At 46.6% G+C, this 19,189-nt stretch overlaps 1 pseudogene across 1 annotated transcript in view; it reads left to right on the forward strand.

Moving 5' to 3' along the window:
* The first annotated feature begins 1,734 nt into the window (after positions 1 to 1,734).
* Positions 1,735 to 19,189, forward strand: part of LOC311135427 (solute carrier family 41 member 2-like) — a 42,007-nt pseudogene continuing 24,552 nt past the window's right edge. Inside the window, exons 1-10 of the transcript XR_014615410.1 lie at positions 1,735 to 2,234; positions 2,625 to 2,732; positions 3,304 to 3,375; positions 3,496 to 3,640; positions 5,458 to 5,605; positions 5,704 to 5,783; positions 5,888 to 6,019; positions 6,134 to 6,282; positions 16,017 to 16,110; positions 16,456 to 16,589. The product of XR_014615410.1 is annotated as a solute carrier family 41 member 2-like (transcript). The remainder of the gene's footprint in view (positions 2,235 to 2,624; positions 2,733 to 3,303; positions 3,376 to 3,495; positions 3,641 to 5,457; positions 5,606 to 5,703; positions 5,784 to 5,887; positions 6,020 to 6,133; positions 6,283 to 16,016; positions 16,111 to 16,455; positions 16,590 to 19,189) is intronic.

A 19,189-nucleotide genomic window follows, 5' to 3' on the forward strand; every position in this document is an offset into this window, starting at 1 on the left:
AGATGTTATGTGTCAGACAGTCGTGCTGTCGCTATGACTCTCTTGTATGCTTGGCTGTCTTATATGCTCAAGTGTAAAGATACCATGTATCTAAGTCATTTATCTGTGTCTGTGCATCACAAGTGTGTTACATTACACACTAAGGCTACATTGCCTTATGAAGGTATTCATATCCCTTGACTTATTCCACATTTTGTTGTGTACAGCCTAAATTCAAAATTGATGAAGTAATTTTTTTTCACCCATCTACACACAATAGCCCATAATGAGAAAGTGAAAACATGTTATTAGCAAATGTATTGAAAATGAAATACAGAAATATCTCATTTACTGTATATATGTATTCACACCCGAGTCAAGACATGTTAGAATCACATTTGGCAGCGATTACAGCTGTGAGTCTTTCTGGGTAAGTCTCTAGGAGCTTCGCACCCATGGATTTTACAATATTGAAGCTGGTTGAGAGAATGCCAAGAGTGTGCAAAGCTGTCATCAAGGCAAAGGGTGGCAATTTGAAGAATCTCAAATATATTTGTTTAACACGTTTTTGGTTACTACATGATTCCATATGTGTTACTTCATAGTTTTGATGTCTTCACTATTATTCTACAATGTAAAAAAATTAGAAAAACCCTTGAATGAGTAGGTGTGTCCAAACTTTTGACTGGTAGTGTATTTAAAGTGGTACTCAGTGATGTGTTGTGTTGGATTTGCCCCAAACATAACGCTTTGTATTCACGACATCAACTTCATTTCTTTGCCACATGTTTTGCAGTTTTACTTTAGTGCCTTATTGCAAATAGGATGCATGTTTTGGAATATTTTTTATTCTGTACCAGCTTCCTACTTTTCACTCTGTCATTTACGTTAGTTTTGTGGAGTAAACTACAATGTTGTTGATCCATCCTCAGTTTTCTCCTATCACAGCCATTAAACTCTGTAACTGTTTTAAAGTCACCATTGGCCTCATGGTGAAACCCCTGAGAGGTTTCCTTCCTCTCCGGCAACTGAGTTAGGAAGGACGCCTTTATCTTTGTCGTGACTGGCTGTATTGATACACCTTCCAAAGTGTAATTAATAACTTCACCATGCTCAAAGGGATATTCAATGTCTGCTTTTTTATTTTTTACTCATCTACCAATAGGTGCACTTCTTTGCGAGGCATTGAAAACCCTCACTGGTCTTTGTGGTTGAATCTGTGTTTGAAATTCACTGCCCGACTGAGGGACTGTGTGGGGTACAGAGATGAGGTAGCCATTCAAATATCACGTTAAACACTATTATTGCACACAGAGTGAGTCCATGCAACTTATGTGACTTGTTAAGCACAATTTTACTCCAGAACTTATTTAGGCTTGCCATAACAAAGGGGTTGAATACTTATTGACTCAAGATATTTCAGCGTTCCTTTTTTTATTAATTAGTAAAAATGTCTAAAAACGTCATTCCACTTTGACATTATTGGGTATTGTGTGTAGGCCAGTGAAACGAAATCTCAATGTAATCCATTTAAAATACAAGCTGGAACAAAACAAAATGTAGAAAAAGTCAAGGGGTGTGAATACTTTCCGAAGGCACTTTTTACCACACCTTTTACACAGCAACAAGTGCATTTATTATTTTCTTATCTTGCCAGTAGTTCATGACTACTACCATGAGTGTTCACTGATAACATCAACATTAAGGATGATACATACAGTAACTGTCTGATTACCTCCTGCTGATTTTCTTCGACCCAGTTATATCAACTTGTGAGTTCAGGTGAGGACACCTTTTCTTCGGAGTAGCAGTAGGAGTGTCTAACTCACTCAGGACACATCATTGTTCGGATGGCCAACACTGGGCCACAGGATGACCAACCGGCCCCAAATGACATCGTGGGCACAGGAAAACACAACAGGCACCACTATGGGTCCTGCCTAGCCCCAGACACACAACATCCAGGGGGTCACCAACAACTCCTAAACGGAGCTCAGGACCCAACCAACACCAGCCCCTTTAGTGAGCTCTCTCCATACACAGAGACGGACCCTCTGCTCCCCAATGGACACTTCCCTGGCTCCAAGGTCAATGAGGAAGTTATGGAGAAGGACCCAGAGGATTGTGGTGCCCAGGGCAGTGTCCAATAAGTGCCCAGTGAGTCTGTCAGGTCTATGGTTCTGCAGATACTAGTGCCTTTCCTACTGGCTGGATTGGGGACGGTGTCAGCTGGAATGCTACTGGACATAGTTCAGGTGAGGTACTGATAAATTGCATGGTGTGTTTATTTTTTTATCTGTTATTGCATTGTGTATGGGCGTGTACTGTATTGTGTTTTAGTGTAGTGCATGGTATGTTTATGTATTGTGTTGTGTGTCTGTATATTGATCTATTGCATTGTGTGCTCGTCTGGCTAGTAGTGTATTGGGTGTTGGTGTGTCCACTGCACTGTGTGCCAGTCTATTACATGGCTCTCCAACCCTGTTCCTTGAGAGCTACCATCCTGTAGGTTTTCATTTCAACCCTAATCTAGCGCACCTATTTCTAATAATGATTTGGTTTAAAAGATGAATCAGGTCAGTTACAACTGGAATTGGAGTGAAAACCTACAGGAGTATTCAACTGTGGGTGTGTTGTTGTGGCAGCATTGGGAGGTGTTCCAGAGAGTCACAGAAATCTTCATCCTGGTGCCAGTTCTACTGGGCCTGAAGGGAAACCTGGAGATGACCCTGGCCTCCAGACTCTCAACCGCAGTGAGTACATACACATACACACGCTCACACATAATATGCCATTTAGCAGACGCTTTTATCCAAAGCGACTTACAGTCATGCGTGCGTAATTTTTTTTTTTTGTGTATGGTTGGTCCCGGGGATCGAACCCACTACCTTGGCGTTACAAGCGCTGTGCTCTACCAGCTGAGCTACAGAGGACCAAGCACGCACGCACACACAAACAACACACACACACACAATCAATCCATACCTCAAAACAGTGGGAAATCCATTCCTCACATTGTTTCTCGCTTGCATTGTGACTTCTCTGTCCCCATGTGAAAATCCTCACCTGCCTGTGAAGAAAATATCCCTGCACAACTCCCTACAGTACAACACTGAAATAATGTAACTACAACCTATACTGCATATATGACTCTGAATCTACCCTCCCTTACCATGTATTGTGCACACAGGATGTATGGTGTGTTATTGCATTTTTCACCCCCAACTGAACAACCTGCTGACTGGCATGATGGAAAATGTTCTGATTATAGAATGCATGACCTCTAGTAACTGATGCTCTCCCACTCATTTTGTCTTCTGTTAGGTAAATGTGGGGAAAATGGAAACTGCCAGAGCTAAGTAGAGTTTGATTATTGGGAACCTGGCACTAAAACAGGTAAATGAGTATGGTTATATTAAATGTTTAGTCACAGTAGATGGATAAAGACCCAAATGACAGACACAGGTTGGCCCTTGTGTGTCATACTGTTCACAGTGTTATCTGCCCACTCTCTAGATGCAAGCCACAGTGCTGGGTCTTCTGGCTGCCTTAACAGCGGTGGTCTTGGGCTGGGTACTGGAGAGAGATATGTTCCTCAGTCACGCTACTCTCCTCTGCTCAGCCAGTGTAACTACGGCCTTCATGGCTTCACTGCTGCAGGGTAAGGACACCAAATAGCCCTGTCTACACGACCAAAAGTATGTGGACACCTGCTCGTCGAACATCTCATTCCAAAATCATGGGCATTAATATGGAGTTGGTCCCCCCTTTGCTGCTATAACAGCCTCCACTCTTCTGGGAAGGCTTTCAACTAGATGTTGGGACATTGCTGAGGGGACTTGCTTCCATTTAGCCACAAGAGCGTTAGTGAGGTCTGGCTCTGATGTTGGGTGATTAGGCCTGGCTCGCAGTCAGAGTTCCAATTCATCCCAAAGGTGTTCAATGGGGTTGCGGTCAGGGCACTGTGCAGGTCAGTGAAGTTCTTCCACACTGAGCTCGACAAACCATTTCTGTATGGACCTCGCTTTGTGCACAGGGGCATTGTCATGCTGAAACAGGAACACAAAGTTGGAAGCCCAGAATCGTCTAGAATTTCATTGTATGCAGTAGCATTAAGATTTCCCTTCAAAGGAACTAAGGGGCCTAGCCCGAACCATGAGAAACAGCCTCCACCAAACTTTACAGTTGGCACTATGCATTGGGGCAGGCAGCGTTCTCCTGGCATCTGCCAAACCCAGATTAATCCGTCGGACTGCCAGATGTTGAAGCGTGGTTCATCACTCCAGAGAACGTGTTGCCACTGCTCCAGAGTCCAATAGCGGCGAGCTTTACACCACTCCAGCCGACGCTTGGCATTGTGCATGGTGATCTTAGGCTGCTCGTCCATGGAAACCCATTTCATGAAGCTTCCGATGAACAATTCTTGCGCCGAGGTTGCTTCCCGAGGCAGTTTGGAACTCGGTAGTGAGTGTTGCAACCGAGGACAGACGATTTTTACGCGCTACAAGCTTCCCGTTCTTGTGTGGCCTACCACTTCATGGATGAGCCGTTGTTACTCCTAGAAGTTTCCACTTTACAATAACAGCACTTACAATTGACCGGGGCAGCTATAGCAGGGCAGAAATTTGATGAACTGACATGTTGGAAAGGTGGCATCCTATGATGGTGCAACGTTGAAAGTCACTGAGCTCTTCAGTAAGGTAATTCTACTGCCAATGTTTGTCTATGGAGATTGCATGGCTGTGTGCTCGATTTTATACACCTGCCAGCAACGGGTGTGTCTGAAATAGCCAAATCCACTAATTTGAAGCGGTGTCCACATACTTTTGTGTATATATAGTGTACCATACTGACTTTGGGAGGCCCAAGTTGTAAATCACAGCTCTAAGAGCTAGCTAGGTATTTACAGCAACGGACGAACACCAACACTAGTTTAAAAACAACAACCCATTTATCCCTATACCAACATCACCTCATTGTCCTACATAGATTCATGCATGCCAATTCCTCCCTGCAATAAGGCCCTCTTCACTAGCATCTTAGTGTAAGATGGCAGTCGCTTCATTATAGGGAAGGTGTGTCTTTCTACATACCATGCCCTCTCTATCATGGGGGCACGTGTGTACCCATTGATCATTATTACTAATGACTATTTACCATACTGAATACAGCTGCGGGATTCCTGCAAAAGCCTGCATGCTATTTCTATTTGACACAGAATACTCAGCAAAGAGACCAGGAAACAACTAAAACTAAAACTGTAGGTTTCTTCCATATAAGATACCTTTTGGTTGCTAAATAATTTTATGACTCAAATAAAACCAATGCTTGAAATCTGAGAGACAGACCACATTTACATTTTAGTAATTTAGCAGAAGCTCTTATCCAGAGCGACTTACAGTTAGTGAGTACACTAGTCTGTCTGGCTATCAACTGTGTTTGTTTAGCTAGTATATCTGCTCCTCTCTGTCTCCACAGAGTATTATCCCTATGTGTCGTACCTGGTGTGCCTGATCTTCCTCTGCCTGACCCCTCTGTGGGTGGTCGTCTCCTCCAGAAACCCAGCCAGTCGCATTCTACTCTACACAGGCTGGGAACCAATCATCACTGCCATGGTCATCAGCAGGTCTGCTACCCTGTTCCGTGCCCCTGAAGTCCAGTCACAGCATTCAAATCCTGTGATCTTTATGGAAATACCATCCTTCAATTTGTATTTTTCTCTAGTATCGGAGGACTCATCCTGGACACAACTGTATCAGACCCGAACATGGTGGGAATGATAGTCTACACGGCAGTTATGAATGGCAAGACGGGAAGCTGGGTTTTTAGGAGCACACATTCAGGATCCTTCAAGAAAATGGTAATAATGTATATGATCATTGTGTCTCTCCTCCTCATCTCAATCTAGGTGTTGGGGGGAACTTGGTTGCCATCCAGTCCAGCCGTATTGCCACTGATCTGCACCGCCACTCCTCACTGAGGCAGGTGCCTGAGGATCGAAGGAGCTGCTACAAACCCTGCAGGACCTTCTGTGGCTCAGGTAATGACACACACACAACCAATCCCCTTAACATGCCTGTGAACACAACATTAATGAAATGTTCTGTTGTCAGTGTATTCTACCTGTCAGGTTAACCATCTCTACCTCTGACAGGAGCCAATCATCGCTCTGCCCAGGTGCTGCTCCTTTTGGTCGTCCCGGGTCACCTGATCTTCCTGTACACCATCCACCTGATGAAGGGCGGCCCCATCGGTCCCACACCTGTCTATATCACCTTCTTCTTAACTGCAGCCCTCCTACAGGTAAAACATGAAGCAAGAGAGATCAGTTAGGTCAATCATGCCTCAGTAGTCATAAGTGGATTATTTATCCTCTGCTCCTTCATTAACACTTACACTGAGTATACAAAACGTTAAGAACACCTGCTCTTTCCATGACATAGACTGACCAGGTGAAAGCTATAATCCCTTATTAATGTCACTTGTTAAATCCACTCCAATCAGTGTAGTTGAAGGGGAGGAGACAGGTTAAAGAAGGATTTTTAAGCCTTGAGACAATTGAGACATGGAATGTGTATGTGTGCCTTTCAGAGGGTGAATGGGCAAGACAAAATATTTAAGGGCCTTTGAACAGGGTATGGTAGTAGGTGCCAGGCACACCGGTTTGAGTGTGTCAAGAACTGCAATGCTGCTGGGTTTTTCACACTCAACAGTTTCCCGTGTGTATCAAGAATGGTCCACCACCCAAAGGACATCGAGCCAACTTGACACAACTGTGGGAAGCATTGGAGTCAACATGGGCCAGCATCCCTGTGGAATGCTTTCGACACTTTGTAGAATCCACGCCCCAACGAATTGAGGCTGTTCTGAGGGCAAAAAGGGGCAAAAGGAAGATGTTCTTAATGTTTGGTATAATAAAGGGCTGACTCTCTCTGTCCCCCTTCCGTCTATGTCCCACTCTTCTCTCTCTGTGTTCTCTTCTCTCAGGTCTTCATTCTGCTGTGTCTTGCTGACTGGATGGTCCATTGCCTGTGGTGGACGGGCAAGGACCCGGACAGTTACTCCATCCCCTACCTCACCGCTCTGGGGGATCTATTGGGCACGGCCTTCCTGGCTCTGGCCTTCTTCATCCTCTGGCTCGTAGGGGTTTAATGGAGGGCGGCCCTTATTCCCGGTCAAGGAGAGCGGCAGAGCCACTGGCTCCAGCAATGCCCTCATTGGCCAAGTACGTCGAGGGCTCATGGGAGGCACCTCTAGCGGCGCGTTCGCCGGCTAGGTCGTACCTCCCATTCACTAGAGTGGAGGGAAGATTCCAGGGCCCTTCAAAGGGAATCCCCAGGTTAGAGAGCGCCATGGCTGCGTATCTCGTACCGGGTTTGAGTCCCTGGCCCTCTTCCAAGAAGGCTACTCTACCATCGCAGAAGGACCGTCTCACAGCGCAGCTGTTGAAGAAGTCCTTCACTTTGGGAGCCCAGGCTGTAGCAGCAGCAAATAACATTGCCCTCTTGGCAGCCGCTCTGTCCCGTCTAACCACGGGTAAGACCGAGCTGGAATTAGAGGAGGTGGGGGAGGCGTCCAGAATTTCTGGCGCCATTCTTCACCTAACACAAGCTTCGGCCGTCTGTGCGGGGAGGTCCATGGCCACTTCGGTGGTCGCGGAGCGACACCTCTGGTTGTCTCTGACAACCATGAAAGAAGCAGACAGGACGTCGTTTTTGAACGCCCCCTTCTCTGACGACGGGCTCTTCGGAGTCGCCGTCAAAGAGGCGACAGAGAGGTTTTCAAGACTGGATGAAGAAAAGAAGCAGCTGGCCAGACACCTGCCATTGGCAGGGAGGTTAGGCCCTGCGCCCCAGTCCCAAAGACCGTCCACTTCCGCCGCCCAGAGTAGGCCAGGGTCTACGGCGAGGTGGCGTATCCGGCGACAGTCGGCGGCTACAGGAGGCAGGAGAGCGGGCTCCGCCCCCCCAGCAGCCACGGTGGCCCCAATGGTGCAGCCGGCGAGGGAGGTCGTAAGGACGCCGACCTGGCAACCTAAGGGGGGCCACAAGAGGAGGCGCACGTGACAGGACGCGGGGGAGTGGATAGAGGACGTGTCGATGGTGTCGAACGTGCCCACTGTTCCCCCCCACCCTTCGGTTGAAGGGATGGGTGAGGATGCTTTTGTTGATGTATGTAATAAAGAGTTGGCTCCACCTGACTTTGTCAAAAAAGAGCCCCTTTTCCATAATACGTCCGAGAGCGTTCATATCTCACCCTCTCCCGCTTTCTCTGCATTGCTGGCAGTGGCAACGAAGCTGTACCCTCTCACGCTGGCTAGACCAGACGTTGCAGAAGGGTTATGCCATCCAATTCCATCGGACCCCACCCCCATTCAGGGGAGTGGTGGAGACGGTGATGAAAACACCCGAAAAAGTGGCCGCTCTGGTTTCAGAGATTACGGAACTTTTGGCGACAGAGACGGTCACAGTAGTTCCCCAGGAGCAAAGGAACAAAGGGCTGTATTCGCCCTACTTCCTGGTGCCTTAAAAGACGGGGGGAATGAGGCCGATATTGGATTAACGCATTCTCAACGTGAGCGTAACCAAACGGCCCTTCCGAATGCTTACGACAAAACGTCTACTGGAATGTGTCCAGAAAGGAGACTTTTGTACAAGCATAGACCTAAAGGATGCATACTTTCATGTGCCGGTACAGCCGCGTCACAGGAAGCTTCTGTGATTCGCCGTTCAAGGAGTAGCGTAGGAATACACGAGGATGCCATTCGGGTACGCCCTGGCACCTCGCAAGTTTCCAAGTGTGTGGAGGCGGCATTGGAACCGTTGCGTCGTCAGGTAATAAGGCTACTAGCCTACCTAGATGACCTACTGGTTCTCGCCCCGTCAGCAGAGCTGGCGTTCACTCACACGACACAGACAGTGATTCATCTCACACGTCTGGGGTTCGCTGTGAATTGGAAAAAGAGTGTGCCCTGGCCCAGTCATCATATTGTCTATCTGAGTGTCTATCTTACAGCTAGACACTGTAATGATGAGGGCTCGAATTTCGGTCCCTCGAAGGGTAGCCTTGTTGCTAGCCCTGAGGAAGTGTCGTCCGAATCACACGGTAACGGCGCTGTCGGTCATGTCACTCTTGGGTCTCATATCGTCAGCCCATTCTGTGGTTCCGCTGGGACTCCTGCACATGCGCAGGATGCAGCGATGGTTCGCCCAACTAAGACTAGACCCAGTGCGTCAACGTCATCGGTTGGTGGTGGTTCCCCTCTCGCTCAGGGCAGATCTGAACTATTGGAGAAACCCGCGCGTTCTCACGCACGGAATCCTGATAGGCAAAGTGTCCTCCTACATTCCAGTGTATACAGATGCCTCTCTGACTGGATGGGGAGGGACATGTCAGACCCAAGCGATAGGAGGTGTGTGGCCTCTTTCGAGTCGCCACATCAACCTCTTGGAGTTGGAAACGGTTTGACTGGTTCTGACCCACTTCGCGTCTACACTTCGGGGTCGCGATGTGCTGGTCTGGTCAGACACCGGACCACAGTAGCTCACATAAATCGCCAGGGAGGAGTCAGGTCTCCTGCTCTCCACCGGGCGGCAGAGGAATTGTGGCTGTGGGCTCACGAGCACCTTTGCTCATTGAGAGCAGCACACATTCCGGGCTACTTGAACGTAGGAGCAGACCTCATGTCGCGAGGGGGTCCTCGAGACGACGAGTGGTGTCTGCATCCGGACATTGTTCTCAAAATGTGGGAACAGTTCGGGAGAGCCGAGGTGGATCTATTCGCATCACGCGTGAACGCGCAATGTCCCCTATGGTTCTCTCTGAGGGAACAGGACGAACCGCTACTGGGAAGAGACGCATTTGCGCACCAACCGTGGCCGAGAGTTCTTCTGTATGCATTCCCTCCGCTGTCCTGCATTCTCCCACTGTTAGCCAGGGTGAGATCAGGAGGGCTGTCAATAATATTGATAGCCCCCGATCGCCCAGGGGTTCCATGGTTTGCGGAGATGAGTCAGATGTTGATTGCGCCACCTTGGCCAATTCCACATCGACGGGACGCATTGTCTCAGGCGGGGGGTTCGATAGGGCAATTGCCCATAATTGGCCAACCACTGAAGGCTTGGCTCCTGAGAGGGACAGGCTAGAGCGCCGTGGGTTATCTGATGCAGTGATCAGGACCATACAGGGTTCACGTGCCAGTTCCACTTCCAGGATGTATGCCAGTAGATGGAACGTTTTTTCATGGTGGTGTGTCACACAGGGTGTAGACCCCATGAGCTGTCAGGTTGAGAGTGTTCTCTCTTTCCTGCAGTTGATGTTTGATAAGCAGCGATCGCCCACCACCATTAAGGTGTTTGCAGCGGTGATTTCAGCTTGTCACGAGGGGTTTGGCAGAGACAATGTCTTCAGCCACCTTCTAGTGAAACGTTTCTTATTGGGAACGCGGCGGCTTAGGCCAATGCCTAGAGCCACGCTTCCTCAGTGGCATTTGGCTTTGGTACTCGAAGTGCTATGTAAGTTGCCGTTCGAGCCATTGAATCAAATACCCCTCAAGATGTCTATGAAGACGGCACTGTTGCTCGCTTTGACTACTGCTAAGCGTGTCAGTAATTTGCATGCTCTTTCGACGAGACCCGACTGCCTTGCCATTAATGGCGATCTGAGCAGAGCGGTGTTACGTCCTAACCCGGCATTTGTGCCGAAGGTTATTAAGAGCTCATATAGGTCACAGACCGTGGAGCTGTGGGCTTTTTCTCCCCCTCCTCATAGGGAGAGGAGTGAGGAAAGGCTCCATCGCCTGTGGCCAGTGCGCGCTTTGGCGTGTTACGTTGAGCGCACAGCAGCGATTAGGTCATCGCCTCAGCTGTTAGTGTGTCACGGTGCGGCTGCACTAGGTAGACCATTTTCAAAACAGCGCTTGTCTCATTGGCTTTGTGAAGGCATTGAGACTGCTTATGAAGCAGCGGGGCGACAATTGCCTCAGGGTATAAGAGCTCACTCCACTCGTGGAGTAGCAGCTTCTACTGCCCTTCTCAGAGGAACAGGGGTAGAGGATATATGTACAGCGGCGTCATGGTCGACACCGTCTCCATTTATCAGTTTCTATCTCTTGGATATGTCTTCTAACTCTTTGGCTCAGTCTGTACTCAGCGTGGCTGAGGGGAGGACTTGAGCTAGGAGAGAGGAATGCAGGACTGAGGAGACAGGTCTCTTTCAGGTCTGCTTCTGATGGAAGGACATATTGGTATGATGAGGGAGAATAGTAGTAACCTTGGTTACGGTACTATTTGACCGTTCATGATATTTTTGACGGAATGTGACGTCATCTATCTGCTTGTTCAGATTAGTATGAATCATGTTCTGGGATCTGCCCACTAATCTATGGATTTCCATTGATTGAGTGAGGCGGCCTACCGTGTACACAATGTAGAGTGACACTTTGTGTCATTCCATTCGTGGTCGGTATTATTGTGTCAGGATATTGAGTACCATCTATCTGCTAGTACAGATTAGTATGGTTTGTATTCTGGTGATCTGCCCACTAGTCACTGGTGTTGCCATTGGACTAGGTGGGGCGGGTTTATAACTGATGACGCAGTATATTGTGACACTTGTATTGTCATACAGTCGTTGCAGTACTGCGGGACTTGGTTGCAGCCATTGCTAGGCCTGACCTTTTCGTCTCGATGGGAAGTGTTGGGCTCGGCAGGGAGTACATTTTGGAGCGCTACGCTCCGCCTTAAACCAATAGGAGCAGAGCTCCCCTATGGGGCGGAGCTCCACGATATAGAACGATTAGTTACCGGAGTGTAACTCCAGTTCTATGAATGGAGCGGAGCCCCATAGGACTTAAGGCCCTGCCGACCCTCTCTAGTCTCGCTGAAGATAAATATCTCGGGAGGCTGATTGAGGGGAGGCATCCCCTCTTATAGGGACACCTGTACTCCTATTGGCTGCAGGTGTGTGCATAATTTTGTCTCAGGCTGATACTGCCTTAGGGCAGAGGGTAAACCAATAGGAGCAGAGCTCCCCTATGGGGCTCCGCTCCACTCATAGAACTGGAGTTACACTCCTGTAACTAATCGATTATTTCCCCTCTCCTGCTTATACAGATTAACATTAAAAAAAGCTTTTTCTGCCTCTGAATGACGAGTAGCCTACTTTTCAGGTAGACGTAGTAGTACACAGGTCTACTGTACAGTGAAAACATTGCTCCCCTAGAGGCAGAGTGAGAGAGTGCTTTTGGGACGCAGAGCTTCGCGCTGGGACTGGTTCTCTCGCAGCCATTTTCTGTCCAACCACACGGCCGTTTAGAGAAGCTAACCAACCAGGGCTGTATCGGAGGTTTGTGGCTGGCTCCGGCCAATGATTGCTATCCGATTTCGCTTTACCTCGAATCGAAATCTCCGCGTTTGACTGTTTCTCTTTATTTGATGGTAGTGTGAATGGGAATTAGCAGCGGGAAAGTAGAAATGAAGACTGCGAGTTGTGAAATTACTGGAGCCGCTAGTAAATGGTATCCTGCTAGCCTATATGGGTTCTCACGCACAGGCCCTCCACAAACAAAGACTAGCTCTAAACATTGCTCAAATCATCTGTCAAATGTAGCTATACTAACTGGCTATGTTAGGCATGGTGGTCAGACTGGTGACGTCGACGGGATATCTTGAATTTTGTTTAAACATGAAGAATTTTCCAAATCGTGAGTTACTAATCGATTCAACAATGGCCATTAAATGGTGCCTTTTTTGATTTGGTATGAATGCGAGTTGACTAGTATGACCTAACATTAGCTAGTTAGGTCTCCTTCCCATCTAGCTAGCGCAGCTTGTTATCATAGCTAGCTAACGTTAGCTAGGTATCTAAAGTTGTCTTGTTTTATCTTAGGTGAAATGCGAACTGTTCTGTCCCCGCGTATTTATCTCGACCTCAAAGCCGTCTCTGGGTTTTGGCAAGTTCGATTCGTAGATATTAGCCAGTTAACGTTATGCTCGCCACTACTAGTTAGCCAGTTAGCTATTTTATTTGCCCTCTGGCTAGTTGTCAGTCAACGCGGGAACAAAGGGAATGTTGCAGGTAGACAAAGCCAGAGCCATGGGCTCTGGAAAAGCTAGTGTTAGCTAAACTCTAGCTGGGTAACAAAGCTAGTGTTAACTAAACTGGGTAGCAAGCGGTTTATCGATTTTACCATCCACGTCTGAACTAGTAACAAATCGTAACTTTTATGCAACTGTATGGTAGATTTTCCATTCCATGCTAATGTGAATGTACTCTGATTTACAGCCGCGACTGGACAGCGGTGCGCATAGCTACAACACAGCACAATGAGACAGATATTTCACCGGATGTATAAATGCGAAGCATCCGCTTGGCGTTTCTACTCCAGGAGTGAGGGTAAGCCCAGTGGCCTGCAGTGGTAGAAGATTGAACGAGATCGATTTTGGCCTACATTCTGTAAATTTTCTCATTGATGAAACATTTGATCTCAATACAATTAATTTTCCCAAAACTAAAATATGTTACGTACAGAGTGAACTAAGTTTTGTAGACATTACCCTTCGCCAAAGATTTAAAAAGTTACGTTGTTTAGGAGTGCAAAGGCAAATTGAGTTATTCCACACGCGCGCTCATTGTAGGCGTTCCCTAACGGAAATATACAAATGTTCGCTAGAAGGCGCCAATAGGATCTCGTTAGCTTGTGCTTGACTCTGCCCACCTAGCTTGTTCTGTCCACTATGACTAATTTGTTCCCATTTCAAACGACAGGCTATGGTCTATCTTGGTTTAGTTATACTAATCTTTGGTACAACAACCTGTGCTTTCTTCTTCTTTGGTATCATTGCGTTCACATATTTGTTTGTGCATGCAGCCACCTACCGTGCTGTAGTGTGTGTGCTCAATCACGTTACATTTGTGATATAAAAAGGAAGGGGGATTAAAAACCCACTACCCCATTCCACTACTTTGACCCTATCTGCTCCTGCACCATGCCAACAGCATGCCACCACATCTATTTTCTGTGATTTACGTTCCATTTCTGCGGTACAATTGATAAACCATTGCTAAGAAGTCAACCTTACTGAAGCATAAATCACTCGTTGGCCTATCCCTTTGTGCTGGCACAAATATACGCGCACCCTTGACCCATCCTCAACTTTCTTCACTGCCTCAGTATACTACACCTTCTGCACTACTCTGACTCTGGCCACTTCAACCAGCCTTTCTGGCACTGGACACTTCCGATCCCCAGCAACATGGGCACCCCTACAGTTGACACACACAACTTTATCCACCAAAACTACACAATCCTCTATCCCATACCCTCCTGCACAATTCCCACATCTTGGAATCTCCTTCCTACACACTGCTGCGACATGACCATAAATGTTGCACCTCAAACAGCGCAGTGGATTTTGCACAAAAGCTCTAAAAGGATAACTGATATATCCTAACATTACTTTGTCAGGTAGAGACTCTGACACCTCAAAAGGACTGACTGTGACTCCTCTGTTTCACCACCCTCCCCACCGTGTCTGCGACGTACCAAACAGCGGGCGTCGCAAACACCAGGTATCTTGAACTTCAATTGCTCCACCTTAACACCAACCCAGAAATCCCTCCTTTCAATGGTACCCTGTTCCTAAGAGCAAAGTAAGAAACAGATCTTGACCCAAGTTGCGTGACGCGGAGCTCCTGCTCCCTCTGATTAGAAGAAACACAAACAAATATCACAAGTCCACTACAGGTTACCTTCACTGATTCAACTGCCCTCCTTTCTCACCCACCCTGAAGCAATAAATGGATCCGCCCAAGAGAAAGGTCCACTTTCTCCAAAAATGTCACTCCTGCTGGACCAGATTCTTCTTTATTATGTCCAATGATTCCAAGCCCTTCACAACACCTTCCACCTCACTTAACTTACCCTCATTCACTTCCATTTCCCCTCCAGAACTCTGTCTGGCACACAGCTCATTCTGTTTGCGCTTTACACCAATCTTCTTCGACACCCCATCTCCATTTTTATCGCCATCTTCTTCAGATTCAAATCCATCCTCTGCTTTCCTCATTCTCTTCTTTCTCTTTTTCCGGCTCCATTCCTCCTCAGACATTGTGTCTGTGTCCATGCCCCAATATTCCTGATATTGTTCCATGATTCCCCTGTTGCACCATTCAGCTCAAGACCACTTGTTTCATGCCAGCTAACAACCTCAAGATGTCCTCTCCGTCTGAAAAAAAATTATGCTTCCTAGGCGACTAACATGTGCTTTCAGTTTTTGATTGGCTATTTGGATAGTTCATCCAGCCAGTGATTGGTTAATGTAGCTGAAACAGGTTAGAATACACAGTTAACCCATATTGTTGTATTTCCCATGAATGGAGTAGGGTGTATCTGCAGCCCGCGTTTACTACATTCTGCGCCCACTATGTGTCACTTACTACATGCCACGCCCACTACCATTGAGGCTGCTAGCTAGCTAGGACACTGGCACACACTGTCCTTCACACCTGCCGGCCGAGCACTGCTTTCCCGCCGTTATTTTAACGTTACGGCAAGGGTAATCACTACCTGGTTGTGCCACGCAAGAGTTGAGTTGTCGACATTAGCTAGTTACTTCCCCTGCCGTAACGTTAACGTAACTGCGGGAAAGCGGTGCTCGGCAGGCGGGGGCGAAGGACGCTGTGTACCGGTGTCCTAGTTAACTAGCTAGCAACTTCCCTCGCCGTAATTTTAATAGAACTGTGGGAAAGCAGTGTTTGGCATGCGGGGGCGAAGGACACTGTACCGGTGTTCCCTAGCCTAGCTAGCAGCCGCTGCCTTTGGTGGTATTTTTTGGTGGTTGGCATTGGTGCATTACCGCAACCTACTGTGCTGGAGTGTGGCCCATAGACAGAGCTAGCAGCCTCAATGGCAGTGGGCATGGCATGTAGTTAGTAACATGTAGTGGGCGCAGCATGTAGTAACTGCAGTCTGCAGATAGACATTATTGCTTGAATGTCCTAAAAATAACTGGGTTATAACTTCTGTCTGTTTACAGATGGACGGCGACAGTTCAACGACAGATGCCTCTCAGTTGGGAATGTCAGGGGAGTACATGGCAGGAAGCCACTACGTTCTCCAGTCACAGGACGGTAGGTGGTGGAATTCACCTCACAGACTAAGCACCCCTAATCATTAGCGCCCTATTCTCTGACATCCACAATGCCTTGGTCAGAATAACATGGGTGCCCAATGCTGCTGGACACCATCAGAGCACCCCTATATAAACATAAAGATACTGAAATGGGCTCTGCCACCTTTCATAAGCCCAAAGGTGCTTCACAAATAACCAGGCTTACATACTGTAGTAATCATAAATGATCAGGCTTGACATGGACCAAATCACATGTAGATTTGATCTGGATAGAAGTAGAGAAGATTTGTATAGGCACAATGTGGTGTTGAATAGGGATGTAACATGCCCCTCTCCCTGACAGATGACGGTGATGAGAGCCTGCATGACCATGAGGAAGGCAACGGCAGCAAGGAAAACTTCCGTGAGCAGGACATCTACCTCCCCATCGCTAACGTGGCTCGCATCATGAAGAACGCCGTCCCACAGACAGGAAAAGTATGGATTCAAATCAAATTTTATTTATCACAATTGGCGAATACAGCTGGTGTAGACTTTAATAATAATAATATGCCATTTAGCAGACGCTTTTATCCAAAGCGACTTACAGTCATGCATGCATAAATTTTTTTGTGTATGGGTGGTCCCGGGGATCGAACCCACTACCTTGGCGTTACAAGTGCCGTGCTCTACCAGCTGAGCTACAGAGGACTTTACAGTGAAATGCTTGCTTATGAACCTTTCCCAACGATGCAGAGGTTAAAAAATAAAATAGTAACTAACACGAGGAATAACATACACATGAATGGAGCTATATCCAGGAAGTACCAGTACCAGATCAATGTGCGGAGGTACTTGAGGTAGATATGCAAATGAAGGCAAGGTAAAGTGACTAGGCATCCGGATGGATAATAATAAGAGTGAAATGGAAAATGATGTGTGTAAAAGTGTGTGTGTATGTATGTTTGTTTATGATGTGTCTTAGGGCTGGGCGGTATACTGTATTTTACTATATACCGGTATTGATGCACGGACCGGTTTGGGTTTTTACTTTACCTTCTATAACGGTATTTGAATGTTTGGTTTGTTAAATGTGATATGCCGTGCGAAACGTCCATTTTTATAGTTTACTTCGCTACTTGAGTCATCTCTCTCTGCTCTCTCTCCATGCTGCTTTCCACACAGACCTAGCCCCACCCTCTGACACTCAAGGAGTGCATTTGGTGTTGCTCGGCCACAAGACACTTGCGTTCAGTCTGCATGGTCAATGCAGCACATGCAACAATGTTGATGACAACAATGCTGTTTTCACTTAGTTTCTTAATATAAATCCACTAGCGTTCTATAATTACTCTATTAGTTTGTGTTTCCTACATCTGCAAACAGCTACTTAGTTTTTTCTTAGCAAGTTGGGCCTAAATCTTGTTAGCCGCTAATACTAATCACTAGTTAGCTAGCTAGCTAATAAATGTACTAAGTCAGAGCAAACGTAATTAGCTATACAGCCTGATAATACCAGTGATGGTGTAGACCTACATCAGCATGTTGTTTGTGCAACAGTATCTTCTAAATCAAAGAGGAATACGTGAAGCATTAATATTTTTAGCTACATGAAGTAGCTAAGAGAGAACACTCAATGTAGGCAAAGATTATAGGGTCCCGTAGGAAACAAATATCAACACTTTGGTTCCTACCCTGTCAAAATAACTCCTCCCTAGCATTTTCATTCATTGTCATGTCAAACAACACTGTATTCAAAGTGCGCACTAATATATTCTAACTATATAATTAGAATAATCATTCTATTTCCATGATTCCAACAGTTCACCCAAGTGTTTTGCTCTAAATCGCAAGTCAAGTCGCAATTGCAACATTTGGTTAAAAATAAGGCCTAGATTGTTTGCCGATATGGTGCTGCCCTACGTAGTGTGGAAATGAACTCACATGAGTGCAGAAATTGATGAAAATGCAGAAAAATATTTTTCTTGTTGAATTGAACTGTATAAAACAAGCAGAATGGAGAAAGACCCATTGAAATCACTTAGAATGTATGTGTTGCCACTGTGGTTTATTCCACACTGGGTCAAACAGCTGAAAAGACAAAGACATGTTTCCAACAGCACAAGTATTTATACCTTCCTATTTGCCAGAGTCTCCTCCTTGCACATCTAGACAGCCATAGCCGGAGTCTCCTCCTTGCACATCTAGACAGTCAATACATCTCTGTTGCTAGGCAGGAACTTAGGTGATGTGTGTGTAATAGAACTGTTCTTGTCACTTCATCTGACCTGACATTGGCCCACATTCCACACTCCTCCCTAATCCATGGTAATCCAACCTTATCAGTGACTGAAACCAGACTGTTACCCTTTGGACCTCTCTATAGGATCCATGAGATTTAACAGTAACATTGTACATGTAATGTAGTTCTAGAGGATGCCTGGCTGTTCTTTAAAAGTAATTTCCTCTCATCTTAAATAAACATGCCCCATTCAAAAAATACAGAACTAAGAACAGATATAGCCCCTGGTTCTCCTCAGACTTGACTGCCCTTGACCAGCACAAAAACATCCTGTGGCGTACTGCATTAGCATCGAATAGCCCCCGCGATATGCAACTTTTCAGGGAAGTTAGGAACCAATATACACAAGCAGTTAGGAAAGCAAAGGCTAACTTTTTCAAACAGAAATTTGCATCCTGTAGCACTAACTCCAAAAGGTTTTGGAACACTGTAAAGTCCATGGAGAATAAGAGCACTTCCTCGGCTAGGAAACACTATCACCACCGATAAATCTACAATAATCGAGAATTTCAACAAGCATTTTGGTACGGCTGGCCATGCTTTCCACCTGGCTACCACTACCCCGGCCACCAGCTCTGCACCCTCCGCTTCAACTTGCCCATGCCCCCCCCGCTTCTCCTTCACACAAATTCAGATGGCTGATGTTCTGAAAGAGCTGCAAAATCTGGACCCCTACAAATCATCTGGGCTAGACAATCTGGACCCTTTCTTTCTAAAACTAGCCGCCGAAATTGTCGCAACCCCTATTATTAGTCTGTTCAACCTCTCTTTCGTAACGTCTGAGATCCCTAGAGAT

This window comes from Coregonus lavaretus (assembly GCF_964263955.1).
Source record: "Coregonus lavaretus genome assembly, chromosome: 9".
NCBI lineage: Eukaryota > Metazoa > Chordata > Actinopteri > Salmoniformes > Salmonidae > Coregonus > Coregonus lavaretus.